Here is a 14,616-nt window from a genome sequence, read left to right on the forward strand (position 1 = left end):
AGTACCGGCGCAAGACCGCAGCCTCACTGGTACCGTTCTCCGTGTGAGAAAGGGGAGAAGCAGGAGCCAGGGGAGAAACCGCCCTCCACAGCATCTGCTGCTGTTCCCTTTCTGCTCTACGCCCACCCCACGCCCTCCCCCAGCCCTGGAGGAGTCAAAAAACGGCCAACAGGGATGGCTGTTTAGTCCCAGAGGATCACAAGGTTATAAGAACAAAAGCTGCCACTTCCTCTCTCCCTGCAGTGCTGTCTGTGCGTGGACACCATCTGACGAGAGTGTAGTTCTTTTTATGACCCTGGAAGGTATAAAAATACAGATAAACAGCGCATTTTATCACTGAAATTGGCCCTCGCATTTTACTGATCTACAGCATGTGTTTTGTTACATTTATGTCTGTTAGAAACAAGGTTCCAGGTTGCTGTCCTCATTTAGGTCTTGAGAAAAATACTGTCACGAAATCATTCCTGGGCCTCCTTACAGTGCAGGGGTGTGTGTGTGTGTGTGTGCGCGCGCGCGTGGGTGCATGCATGCAACTGTGCAGCTAAAATTCTGCCTTGCCCCAGAAGGAAAGGTCCCTCCCTAGAGATTGCCTGGCCTGGGCTCTCATCTAGTCAAGGGATGTTTGTGTGAGTGTGACTTCTTTGCTAATTGGCGTAGAGTTGATTACAGTGTTGTGTTTGTCTCAGGTATACAGCATTATACATATATATATACACACACACACATATATATATTATACCTGTTATACATGTATAACAGTATACTCAGTTATACATACATACATATATATATATATATATATATACATTCTTTTTCAGATTCGTTTCCCATATAGGTTATTACAGGATATTTATTGGGTAGAGTTCCCTGGGCTGTTTGTTGGTAGTCAGGGAATCTGAGGCCCAGGACAGGCCAGTGCTTCATCCATGATCGGGGAGCAGCTTGGCTCAGCGGTCATCTTCTGAGTGTGTCAGTGAAGCCCCACTGCTGCAGAGCCGTGCACCGGTCTCCGTGGCACAGAGGAGCTGTCTTTCCAGCTCATGGGGCAGATGTGGTGGTGGGTGATGGGTGGATGGGCCTTCCACGCGGTGATTCAGGGACCCAGGCGCCCTCCTCCTTGTGGCTACACCCTCCTCGAGAGCCTCAGAATCATCTGCTTTCGGCTGACTGGGAGAAGAATTTGGAGGCTTGCACGGTTTTATGGATTTTTATAAAAACTTCGGGGCTTCCCAGGTGGCTCAGTGATAAAGAATCTGCCTGATGTGCAGGAGATGTGGGTTTGATCCCTAAGTCAGGAAGATCCCCTGGAGAAGGAAATGGCAGCCCACTCCAGTATTCTTGCCTGGGAAATCCCATGGACAGAGGAACCTGGCGGGCCACAGTCTATGAGGTCACAAAAGGGTTGGATACAACCTAGCGGCTAAACAACAACATGGGCCTAGAAGTGGATCAGGCCACCTCTGTCCGTGTTGCATCAGTTGATCCAAGGTCACCTTCAATACTTAACTGCAAGGAAGGTTGGGAAGCGTAGCCCGGCTGTGTGCCTCAGAGGAAGAAGAGACAGATGGGTGAACAGCTGGCCCGGTCTAGGCTGAAAGCTGCGTGGGCAGAGAGTACTGAAACGGAGGTGCAGGTCACCCATGCCCCCAGTTTGAGGTTCTCAGTAGGAGTTCATCTTTTTTGTTCTTATTTATTTGGCTGCACTGGGTCTCAGTTGGGGCATGCAGGATCTTCAATCCTCAGTTGCAGAATGTGGGATCTAGTTCTCTGACCAGGGATCAATCCCAGGACCCCTGCATTGGGAACTCAGAGTCTTAACCACTGGACTTGGGTTAGCCCCAAGATCTCATCTTTTTGAGCCCTGTCCATTGATCACTGGATGCCTGGTCTCTTGAGAGACCACCCCCGCCCATGATCAGTCTGAGAATCCCAGGGCCCTGGCTAACCCATTCCAGAAGGAGTCAGCAGCAACCCTTGTCTCTAAAGGGTTGCAGAGAAGAAATGGGGGAAAGGGGTTCATTTCCTGAAAGGCCCTGTTCTCTGGGTCAGGCCAGCAGTGTCTCCTTTTCCAGGGAGGCAACAGCCTCTCTCCCAAGGGCTACATGTCACCTCACACCACCCCAGGCCCAGGCTCTCAACAGAACAGCACTGAGAAGATGACCCAGGGCCTCAGTTCTCATACGTGTGCACGCGTGTGCACACACACACACTCCTCAGAACTGGGCATAGCAGAAGTTTGTCGCTTTGGTTAGCCAGTATCCATCTGAGGGATCCCCAGATGGTGAGCAGACTCCCGCCACCGCAGACGCTGACCAGGACATGTATTCTGAGGCTGGAATACGGACTGCTGCTGCTGCTTACTTGCTTCAGTTGTATCCAACTCTGTGCGACGCTATGGAATGTAGCCTGCCAGAGTCCTCTGTCCATGGGATTCTCCAGGCAAGAGTACTAGAGTGAGTTGCCATTCCCTTCTCCAGGGGATCTTCCCAACCCAGGGATTGAACCCGGGTCTCCTGAACTGCAGGCAGATTCTTTACCGCTCAGCCACCAAGGAAGCCCTGAAGTCTGGACACACCCTCCTGGGTCTGGGAATTGCTGGAGTGGCACGGAGGCCCAGCGTCAGGTGGACCTTTAAAGGCCACTGCTGCAGAATGGCACCATCTCCAGGTGCCAGCCGGAGCCGTGGCGACCAGCTGGCAAGCGGCACACTCCAGTGTGGCATCCTGGCTGGGCGGGCACTCTCTGGGTTCCCGTCAAACCTGTTTCTCCAGTCCGCCATCAATCGAATGCCGCACCTGACACTTTCCCAAATGCCTCCTTTACATTAACCAGAGTCAGTCTCCGCTGACGGGGCTGCCAAGAGCCCTGCCTGCTGTACCTGGTCACCGACCCCCTCCCTCCAAGGAGCTCCTTGGTTGCCAGCTTCCTTCAGGGCCATTCCAGGCCCCAGGCAGGTCTAACAGCCTCCACCCTCAAGGGAAAGGCCAGGATTCCCATCTCTCCCCTCCAGGAGATTTCAGAGCAAATTTCCAATGTCTTTTCACACTCCTTCAACAGTTAAGTTCCTAAGAATCAGCATAATTGGTATTCTTTGTAATCCCATGTATTTTCATTTGTGCTTCTAAAACCATTATCCTGAGAAGAGGTCCACACTCTTCCCTTGATGCCAGAGGGGTCCAGGACACCAAGAAGGTGAGGACCCTCTGAACTGTAGCCCCCAGACTGCTGGTACCAGTATTCCTTCATCTACAACGTAGGTCTCCTTCGCCTTAGGATCTGGTTGGAGGACCATCCCATCCTCCCTGCATGGTTCTTATTGGAAGAAGGTCCTTAGTTCTTCCAGGGCTGAGCTCCTGTCTCCACTCTGTAGAGCCAGGCAGTCCCTAGAGAGAAGTCATTGTCACATGATTCACTCTCTAGTATCAGCTCATTGATTAAGGAAGCAAGACTCCTGACCCAAACCTGGCCAACCAGTTCCTTCTCCGCAGTTGTCTTTTTAAAACTAGAACTGGGGGAAACTGTTACAGCCTCCCTGGTGGGGACTCATGAGTTAAGAGTAGTTTTGTTTTCCACAAAGTGGGGGAAGGAAATTTGAGTAGGAAAGGAAGCTGAAGAGACAGAGGAAAGGCGTAAAACGGGGTGGGGCGGTGGGGAGGGAGCTGGCAGCATCCTGACCCCTGGCCCAGCTGCGGCCCTGCCCAGTAGCAATCTGGTTATCCATTGTCTGCTTGAGCTTCCCACTTTTTTTGGCCTAAGCTGGTTGGAAACAGAGTTTGTCCCCATTTGTCTTGTTCCCACTGAACCTCCAGGGTCCTCACAGTGCCTGGTGCATAGTAGGTATGCAGTCAACCCCAGTCAATGAATGAATGAACAACCACGCACATGCAAAAGAAGAAAGAAAGTCCAAGGTACAGAGGGGAGAGGGGTTAACTCTACGTGGGCAGACATCAGGAACTGCCTGGGGTGGGAGGAGATATTCAAAGTGGGATTTGAAGGGTGAATAGGAGTTCTCTGGATGACGATTGTAGGGGGAAGAGGTTAGTGAAGACAACAGGGACTAGGCTGAGAAAGAATTAATATCAGATACAAACTTAGGACTTGTACATATAGGGGCTGATCTGGGGCTAAATCCTGTATTCCTGATGATGCCAGAGCTGCAACCGGGTATCACCCATGTAAGTGAGTGTCTGGCTGCCCTTTGGCTCCCCTCATGGCCCTGTGCATCTGGGTATCACCCATGTGAGTGAGTGCCTGGGCACCCTTCAGCTCCACTCATGGCCCTGGTTCTCCTCCCACCCACCCAGCAACACTCCTACAACTGCCCTCACAGGGGGCCCTGATAAGCCCCCCAGATCCGGAAGACAGATCCCTTTCAGTCCTGATCCTCCCTAACCTCTGAGCAGCTTTCCACACTCTGACCTTGCCCCACACTGCTGCTCCTTGGCAGCTCCTTCACTGTCCCCCTGGGGTCTCCTCTCCCAGCCCCACCCCCATTCCTTAATTATCCGTGGCCTTCCAGGCCTCTTGCGCCGCCCTCACCGGGGACGCCCTCATCAGCTCCTGTAGCTTTGCGGACCACTTAGTACTGCAGCCTCCCGGAGTTCCAGCTCCATCAGCTCCAGAACCTCCTCTCCTCCAGACTGCAGCAAACCCCTCAGACCCAAATAGGACTCTTCACCCTACCCCTCCTGCCCATCGTTTGTATCCGTGTTCTGATTGTGGACACTTTGCCCATCTACCTGCCATAAGGAGCAGATTCCTGGCCCCACAGAAGAGAAGAAGCAGACTGGCCGAGGGACGGGGCTGAGCACAGAGACGGGTCTGCCTGACTCGGGTCCCACTGCTTGGTTAGGACGCAGGACGTGGCAGTGTTTCTCACCTCTGACCCCCGGGGCCTCCTGGGGCTGGGGCAGTAAATGTTGACCCAGTCAATTTCCACCACGCTTGGAAGTAGCGGTCAGCTGCTGACCACACTGTCAATTATTCAGGCTCCATGGGACTCCTGCAAGAACAACGGTTTAACTAAAACACAGCTCCGTCGTCCTCACATGCCCAACTTGCCCTCAGAGGCCTGAAGAGGGATGGCCAGCCAGCCCAGGGCACCTCCCCAGGCCCTCGCTCCACCCCCCCACCCCACACCCTACACTTACATCCAGGATTTGCCAGGTTCCCTGTGCTCAAATCTCCTGCAGGTTTTCTCAGGCCAAGGCCTGAAGGGCAGAACCGGGACCAGTGGCAGGAAGCGACCTGAGGCACATTTCAGTTCAGTGCCCTGGGACACAGACTTTTCTTGTGACCAGAGGCAGGCACTCTGGGAGGGAGGGAGCCCCAGTGTAGTGGGTTCCTGCTAGTTCACACCAGGCTGTGGTGGGAGGGATGGTTATCCATGGGAGAGACCAGGGCTGCCTAGGAAAAATAACTAACATTTTAAGCTTGCTCTAACATTGCAGAACTCTCAATAGCACGTGTTGTCGCGTGGCCTTAAGTCTTTTTCTTGGAACCAAGTGGTACATTAAAAAAAAATGTGTTCACTTGATAAACAAGTCAAGGACTTTACTGGGGCTCCAGGGTGAGGCAAGAGTATCAGTTCAGCCCTGCCCTCCAGTAATAGATGTTGTTCAGTCGCTCAGTTGTGTCCAACTCTTTGCAACCCCATGGACTGCAGCACTCCAGGCTTCCCTGTCCTTCACTATCTCTGGGAGTTTGCTCAAATTCATATCCACTGAATCAGTGATACTATCTAACCATCTCATCCTCTGCCACCCCCTTCTCCTTTTGCCCTCAAGCTTTCCCAGCATCAGTGTCTTTTCTAATGAGTTGACTCTTCACAGGAGTAACAGGCAAGTTTGGTCTTGGAGTACAAAATGAAGCAGGGCAAAGGCTAACAGAGTTTTGCCAAGAGAATGCACTGGTCATAGCAAACACCCTCTTCCAACAACACAAGAGATGACTCTACACATGGACATCACCTGATGGTCAATACCAAAATCAGATTGATTATATTGCAGTTTGAATATGGAGAAGCTTTATATAGTCAGCAAAAACAAGACCAGGAGCTGACTGTGGCTCAGACCATGAGCTCCTTATTGCAAAATTCAGACTTAAATTGAATAAAGTAGGGAAAACCACTAGACCATTCAGGTATGACCTAAATCAAATCCCTGACAATTACATAGTGGAAGTGACAAATAGATTCAGGAGATGAGATCTGATAGACATCGTGCCTGAAGAACTATGGACAGAGGTTCATGACACTGTACAGGAGGCAGTGATCAAGACCATCCCCAAGGAAAAGAAATGCAAAACGGTTGTCTGAGGAAGCCTTACAGATAGCTGAGAAAATAGAGAAGCTTAAGGCAAAGGAGAAAAGGAAGGATACACCCATCTGAATGCAGAGTTCCAAAGAATAGTAGGGAGAGTCAAGAAAACCTTCCCAGGGGTCAATGCAAAGAAATAGAGGAAATAATAGAATGGGAAAGACTAGAGATCTCTTCAAGAAAATTAGAGATACCAAGGGAACATTTCATGCAAAGATGGGCACAATAAAGGACAGAAATGGTATGGACCTAACAGAAGCAGAAGATACTAAGAAGAGGTGGCAAAAATACACAGAAGAACTGTACAAAAAAGATCTTAATGACCCAGATAACCACAATGGAGTGATCACTCACCTACAGCCAGATATCCTGGAATGCAAAGTCAAGTGGGACTACGAACAAAGCTAGTGGAGGTGATGAAATTCCAGTTGAGCTATTTCAAATCCTAATAGATGATGCTGTGAAAGTGCTGCACTGAATATGCCTTCAAATTTGGAAAACTCAGCAGTGGCCATAGGACTGGGAAAGGTCAGTTTTCATTTCCAGCCCAAAGAAAGGCAATGCCAAAGGATGTTCAAACTACCACACAATTGAACTCATCTCACACACTAGCAAAGTAATGCTCAAAATTCTCCAAGCGAGGCTCCAATAGTACCAAGAACTTCCAGATGTTCAAGCTGGGTTTAAAAAGGCAGAGGAACCAGAGATCAAATTACCAACATCCTTTGGATCATCAAAAAAGCAAAGCAACAGAGTTCCAAAAAAACATCTACTTCTGTTTTATTGACTACACCAAAGCCTTTGACTCTGCGGATCACAACAAACTATGGAAATCACAACAAACTTGGAAAATTCTTCAAGAGATGGGAATACCAGACCACCTGACCTGCCTCTTGAGAAATCTATATGCAGGTCAAGAAGCAACAGTTAGAACTGGACATGGGACAATGGACTGGTTCCAAAATGGGAAAGGAGTACATCAAGGCTGTATATTGTCACCCTGCTTATTTAACTTCTGTGCAGAGTACATCATGCAAAATGGTGGCTGGATGAAGCATAAGCTGGAATCAAGATTGCCAAGAGAAATATCAATAACTTCAAATATACAGATGACACCACCCTTATGACAGAAAGTGAAGAGGAACTGAAGAGCCTCTTGATGAAAGTGAAAGAGGAGAGTGAAAAGGTTGACTTAAAACTCAACATTCAGAAAACTAAGATCATGGCATCTGGTCCCATCACTTCATGGCAAATAGATGGGGAAACAATGGAAATAGTGAGAGACTTTATTTTGGGGGGCTCCAAAATCACTACAGATGGTAACTGCAGCCGTGAAATTAAAAGACGCTTGCTCCTTGGAAGAAAAGCTGTGATCAACCTAGACAGCATATTAAAAAGCAGAGACATTACTTTGCCAACAAAGGTCCATCTAGTCAAAGCTATGGTTTTTCCAGTAGTCATGTATGGATGTGAGAATTGGACTGTGAAGAAAGCTGGGTGCTGAAGAATTGATGCTTTTGAACTGTGGTGTTGGAGAAGACTCTTGAGAGTCCCCTGGATTTCAAGAAGATCAAACCAGTTAATCCTAAAGGAAATAAGCCCTGAATATTCATTGGAAGGACTGTTGCTGAAGCTCCAGTACTCCAATATTTTGGCCACCTGATGCAAAGAACTGACTCCTTAGAAAAGACCTTGATGCTGGGAAAGATTGAACGGAGGAGGAGAAGGGGACAACAGAAGATGAGATGGTTGGATGGCATCACTGACTCTATGGATGTGAATTTTAGCAAGCTCTGGAAGTTGGTGATGGACAGGGAAGCCTGGCGTGCTGCAGTCCATGGGGTCGCAAAGAGTCAGACACAACTGAGCGACTGAACTGAACTGAACTGAACTGAGCTTCAGCATCAGTCCTTCCAATGAATATTCCACAGTTGATTTCCTTTAGGATTCAAGTAATAGTACTGAATGCTGATAATAAGGTGATTTACAAGGTGTCACGGAAGGTTCTAGACATGTGACGTGCTTCAAAGCACACTACCAACATAACCACCCGGAGGAGGCGGCTGCTGGAACTGTCTCCATTTTACAGGCAAGGAAAGATTTTACAGAGGAGGTGCAGAGCATGCAGCGCAAGGTCACGCCCCGGGAATCTGAGCCCAGGCGCCTGACTTTAAGCCCTCTGACCCAGGTTGTATGAGGGGCTTTGGTCAGGGTTAGGCAGACGATCACAGAAATAATGATCTAAGGACAGAGCCATGGAGGAGAGATCAGAACTAATCTATCCAGATTGAGGGGAGGGGTGACAGATCAGAGACAGCTTTCTTGAAGTGTCCTTGAAGCTGAGAGCTTCCAGAAGGGGAGTTCCACAGGGGAAGAGTCCAGGGAAGGAGGAACCTTCCAAGTAGGGGGCACTACCAGAGCGAAGATCCTGGGGTGCCAGTGCCCCCGCCAGGATACCCTCAGGGTGGCAGGCAGTGCAGACCAAGAGCTGTGTCTTAGCCACCTCCTGGCTGCACCCACTTCCTGTTTGTCTGCAGCTGTATTTTTAGATGTCTTACTTTCAGATGACACTGGTGGGCTAGCAGGATCTGGGCCCCCTCAGTCAGTTTTTTTATAGTCTCCCACCTCGGGTTTCTGCATCTCAGCCCATCCCCCAGGGTCCTGAGCTGAGGGGCCGATGGGAAGCGCCGGCTTCCTGTAATGCAGGTAACTGACTGGTCCACTGGGCATTGGGGCCACTCCAATGCCAGTCAACACCAGCTCTCTCCGCCTCTCCCTGCCAACTGCTTTCTCTCTTTCTTCCAGCCAGTTAAATTCCACTTCAGTCTAAGATATCTCTCTGTGCCAGACACTGGGCTGGGTACTGGAAAGACAGCCCTAAAAATGACAGGAGGCACCTTTAGCATCATATGTGCTAGAGTCAGGGTGAGTGTACATAATTCACAGTGCAGACTGGGACTCGTATGAGAGTAAAGAGGCCTTACTAATAATTATGGTGGGCTACTCATCTCACACGCTAGTAAAGTAATGCTCAAAATTCTCCAAGCCAGGCTTCAGCAATATGTGAACCGTGAACTTCCTGTTCAAGCTGGTTTTAGAAAAAGCAGAGGAACCAGAGATTAAATTGCCAACATCCGCTGGATCATGGAAAAAGCAAGAGAGTTCCAGAAAAACATCTATTTCTGCTTTATTGACTATGCCAAAGCCTTTGACTGTGTGGATCACAATAAACTGTGGAAAATTCTGAAAGAGATGGGCATACCAGACCACCTGACCTGCCTCTTGAGAAATCTGTATGCAGGTCAGGAAGCAACAGTTAGAACTGGACATGGAACAACAGACTGGTTCCAAATAGGAAAAGGAGTACGTCAAGGCTGTATATTATCACCCTGCTTGTTTAACTTCTATGCAGAGTACATCATGAGAAACGCTGGACTGGAAGAAACACAAGCTGGAATCAAGATTGCCGGGAGAAATATCAATAACCTCAGATATGCAGCTGACACCACCCTTATGGCAGAAAGTGAAGAGGAACTAAAGAGCCTCTTGATGAAAGTGAAAGTGGAGAGTGAAAAAGTTGGCTTAAAGCTCAACATTCAGAAAACGAAGATAATGGCATCCGGTCTCATCACTTCATGGGAAATAGATGGGGAAACAGTGGAAACAGTGTCAGACTTTATTTTGTGGGGCTCCAAAATCACTGTAGATGGTGACTGCAGCCATGAAATTAAAAGATGCTTACTCCTTGGAAGGAAAGTTATGACAACCTAGACAGCATATTCAAAAGCAGACATTACTTTGCCAACAAAGGTCCGTCTAGTCAAGGCTATGGTTTTTCCTGTGGTCATGTATGGATGTGAGAGTTGGACTGTGAAGAAAGCTGAGCACCGAAGAATTGATGCTTTTGAACTATGGTGTTGGATAAGACTCTTGAGAGTCCCTTGGACTGCAAGGAGATCCAACCAGTCCATTCTGAAGGAGATCAGCCCTGGGATTTCTTTGGAAGGAATGATGCTAAAGCTGAAACTCCAGTACTTTGGCCACCTCATGTGAAGAGCTGACTCATTGAAAAAGACTCTGATGCTGGGAGGGATTGGGGGCAGGAGGAGAAGGGGACGACAGAGGATGAGATGGCCGGATGGCATCACTGACTCGATGGACGTGAGTGTGAGTGAACTCCGGGAGTTGGTGATGGACAGGGAGGCCTGGTGTGCTGCAATTATGGGGTCTCAAAGAGTTGGACACAACTGAGTGACTGAACTGACAGTGTAAACCTGGGCAAAAAAGATGCAAGGTTGCCCCAGTTAAGTCTAGAAAGATGGAAAAGTGAGGGGCGACTTGACAATGGAGGACAAGTGGAGGGGAGTCTCGGCAGGGGGGATGGCATGTGTGAAGTCATGGAAGGGTGGGGACAAGTGGAGAGTTTACAGAGGCAGTGTGCTATGGAGAGTCCAGGGTGGCCTCCAGGTGGGAAAAGGTGGACAGTTTGGAACTGGGGCTTCCCTGGTGGCTCAGACAGTAAAGAATCTGCCTTCGATGCCGGAGACCCAGGTTGGATCCCTGGGTAGAACAGGGAGGCAAACACCCAGCAGCTCTGCTAGCTGGGCCCATGGCAGGCATCACTAATCGATCACAGCACTCTCCTTCCTGCTGATTCATCCTCACAGCCCTCGATACAGAGCCAGGGGCCAGTCACGACCAGTGGTCAGGCTGTGTACTATATGAAGCCAGCAGTGGCTAACAAGTGTGGACTTAGCTGGAGAGGAAGCTGGAGCTCAAGTTGAGAGAGGCCTAGAATGTGGGAGCAGGAGCTAGAATATTCCCTAGTATTAGGGAACCAGCAGAGGATGGTAGAGGGAGGGATAAAACTAGACTAACATTTGAGGAGTTTCAGGAAGGTCACTGCCATTGGTGGGAGGAACTGGGGCAGAGGAGGCAATGAAGGGCATGTCCAGGTGAGAAGAGATGGGCCCAACTGAACGCTGAACAGGGAGCAGAGAGGTGGATCTGACGGTCTAGGAGAGGTTTGTTGCAGGGGCAGTGAGAAGAGAAAGGTGGTTAGGATGACTCCGTGGTCTCTGGGGTCCCGGCCCAGCGTGGGCAGGTGGAACAGCACAGCGGGAGGTCCTGATAGGAATCTTTGTCCAGAAATCACCCTGAGACTCTGGGCCCCTGTAGGAGAGAGGCCCAACAGGTTTGGTGGGTTTACCACTGAGAGTATCAGAGCCTGGAGAAATTTGCCTTTTGAGGAAACTAACAATCGCAATATGCCTCTGTCCCCCACTCAGAGACCTGCAGGGAGAGGGCAGGAGAGCAGGTGCCCGGTGGTTCTCCCCAGCATGGAGAAATGGGAGCCCACAGGTACTGACTGTAAAGTCTGGGGGTGACTGCAAGAAGGGGAGACTGACATGTCTTTACCCAAATGGTATGGACTTAGCCATGGACTGCCACCTGCCCTAAGACCACCACAGGGGGACGTGACGACACAATGCCAGGATAGAGTCCTTTGGATTCTGGTACCTGGGAGTTAGAGAGGTCAAGCCAAGCACAGGATGTGGGGAATTGGGAGGAGGTGGAGGTGATGGGCTCCCTGGAACCTTCTTAGCCTGGGGCTGGGGTCTCGGCACTGGAGGGATGTGGCTGAGGGGTCACTGGAAGGTGTAGCTTTGTCTGGGAGGGACCAATTGTGCCTGGGGGAGAGGCCTGGGATTGGGTCCCTGGTCAGAGGGGCCTGGGGGCCTCCACTTACTACCTCCAGACCTGCAGACACCACAGCCATGACTTACAGGAGGGGAACCACAGCCTGGCCAGGTGCTGCTAGAGGGATGGTCATTTCCCTGCTTCTGCTCCCCTGACCCCAACCCTGGGGGGTGAGCCCAGAGGAAGGGTATGTATGTGTGTGTGTGTGTGTGTGTGTGAGAGAGAGAGAGACAGACCCCACACTCACACAGAAGAAGTGTGTGTTTGTGTGTATGTGTGACAGATCTCACAATCACACAAGGAAGGGTGTGTGTGTGTGTGACTGTGTGACTGTGTTTGACAGACCCCACACTCACACCTCCAGCCCCCAGAGCTCCCAGCTTAGCTTACCTTGTGGAGGAAGAAGAAAGTTTGGGATCAAATTTGAGCCTGAAGTTTTGAAATGACCAGACCTTAACGAGAGAAAGATTGCTTTCATAATCAAAAGCTGTCTGAACGTTTGAAACTGGACCAAATACTATCAAAGGTGCATAACTCCCCACTGGTGGAGGGGTTTGCAGAGCCCAGCTGGTCGCTGTTATTGAAAACATAAAGCTGTGCCATAATTGTAACCCAGGGACCTGAAAGTCCTTAATAAACCGTCTATGAGGGGAACACAAAAAACGGTCTGATTTGAAGGGGAAAGATGGTTAGAAATCAGGACAGAATGAGGCTTTTTTGAATGGCTCAAGCAGAGGGACCCAGGAAGCGGGACACCTATCTCTCCACTCACCCCTCTCTGCACGGTCTGGGGGCAGCCTATCTCAGGAAATGCAGGTCACCGTGTTATTGGTTGGTGCCGGTAACACCCTCAGATCAATGGCGAGCCCGCCTCCCAACCCAGGTTGGTTTAAGGACCAAGGAGACCTCTCCTCCAAGGCCGAGGCCAAATCTCAGGATCCCATCACCTTCACTGGGCCAGGTGGGATAGGCCTGACGCAGCGTCACGTGGATGACTTTCCAGAGAGGAAGCACCTAGCAGCAGAGAGCTCAGGCCGCACTTAGCCAACCACCTCTGCAGCCAGGGTGGGAAGACAGCAGAAGGAGAGCGCAGGCACAGGAAGAGCAGAGTTTCAACATAAGAGACACAGGCATGGGCGGGATCGGATTCCCCCAGCGCCCACCCACTGGTAAACAGGGCTAGTTGGGGACCTGACCTCAAGGTCTAGCTCTCTCCTGGGGGTCAGGGGACGTAAGGAGAGAAAGGACTGCGGAAGGGAGTATTGCTCCCCAGGCCTAGGGCTGCAGAGGGGAGTGTGAATCAGGGCCTCTGAGGCTGAGGGGTCTGTGGCAATGCGGGGGCAGGGATGGGTACGAGGTCGGGGACTCTCGGAAGGTGGACATCTGGGCATCATCAGATAGAAGGGACGCTGCAGCCTCGGAGGGAAAGCAGGATGGGAGAGGACGGGAAGGGAGCCTCGGAGGAGCCAATGGAACGTTCAGGAGAGGGAGGAAAAGCTGCGGGAACTCGCCTGAGAGCGGGGCAGCCGCCAGATCCTGGCCGGGCTCTGGCCCCTCTGGCAACTGACAAGACGCATCTCTCAGCTGCTCTGGGAAACCAAACAGCCTTGAGCCTGCCCAGGTGGGCGGCGGGTCAAGTTTACCTCCCTGCTTCCTGCGCCCCTCCTCCGGCTCTGGCTGCCTCTCAGGGCCGCCTCTGAGACAGCCCCCCATACCCCCTCCCCCTCAGGGCCCAGCGTTCCAGGCTTTCCCCTCATCAGAGTTCACCAGGCAGGTCTGAGTCTCTCACCGGAGTCCCTGGCCAAGTTCAGCCTGGCTCGCTGCCCCCGTGTCTCCTCGGCTTACAGCAGGAGCCAGTTGAGGCCCATTTGCAGACAGAGCCACATGCCAGGCCTGGGACCCTCCCCACCGAAGGTAGCGAAGCCAGCCCACTCCCCCTAAGTTCATCCGTGTCAGTTCCTGCAAGAGGGCTTATGCTCCGGCTCAGACACTCGGACCCAAGGAACCCAAGTCCCTCCCTGGCCCCTTTCTCACCTAAGTCATTGGCCCACTCCATGCTCTGTGTAAACTGGAGTCGATCTTCAAAACCGCCAGCCCAAGGCTTGGGGCATGGGGAGGCTAATGGGGAACTGGGGCGTCTCTCAGCTTCAGTTTCCCCTCTGTACGTAACCCATGTATCAGCTGGGCTACCCACCCCCAATCCTTTATGATTTCAAAAATATCAGTTCAAAGCCATATTCCACACCCTGTGGGAATGCAAAGATACCGCCTATGCTTTGGAGCACTCTGGTTTATGTTTTCTCCCTCCCTTCTGCATCAGAGCAGCGACTTCTGCTAAATTCGTTTAGTGTCTGGATCGGGCCTCTGACCCAGGTCTGCTGTTTTGTTTTCACAGCGCCCTGACTGAGACGTGGAATGTGGCCGTCGCCTTCTGCTATTTCCACCAGAAACCCACCGCAGAGGTATTTGTGTAGAAGGCAGGCAGAGGGAGATTTCGGGAAGTCAGAGGGAAGGTTTCAAGTGCGACAATAAAAACTTCAAACAGACATTGGACAGTCCTGTTCTTTAAAGTTTCACCCCGGAGAAGTTTTCATGGACC

Source organism: Bos mutus, chromosome 11 (genome assembly GCF_027580195.1).
Source record: "Bos mutus isolate GX-2022 chromosome 11, NWIPB_WYAK_1.1, whole genome shotgun sequence".
In the NCBI taxonomy this organism is placed as follows: domain Eukaryota; kingdom Metazoa; phylum Chordata; class Mammalia; order Artiodactyla; family Bovidae; genus Bos; species Bos mutus.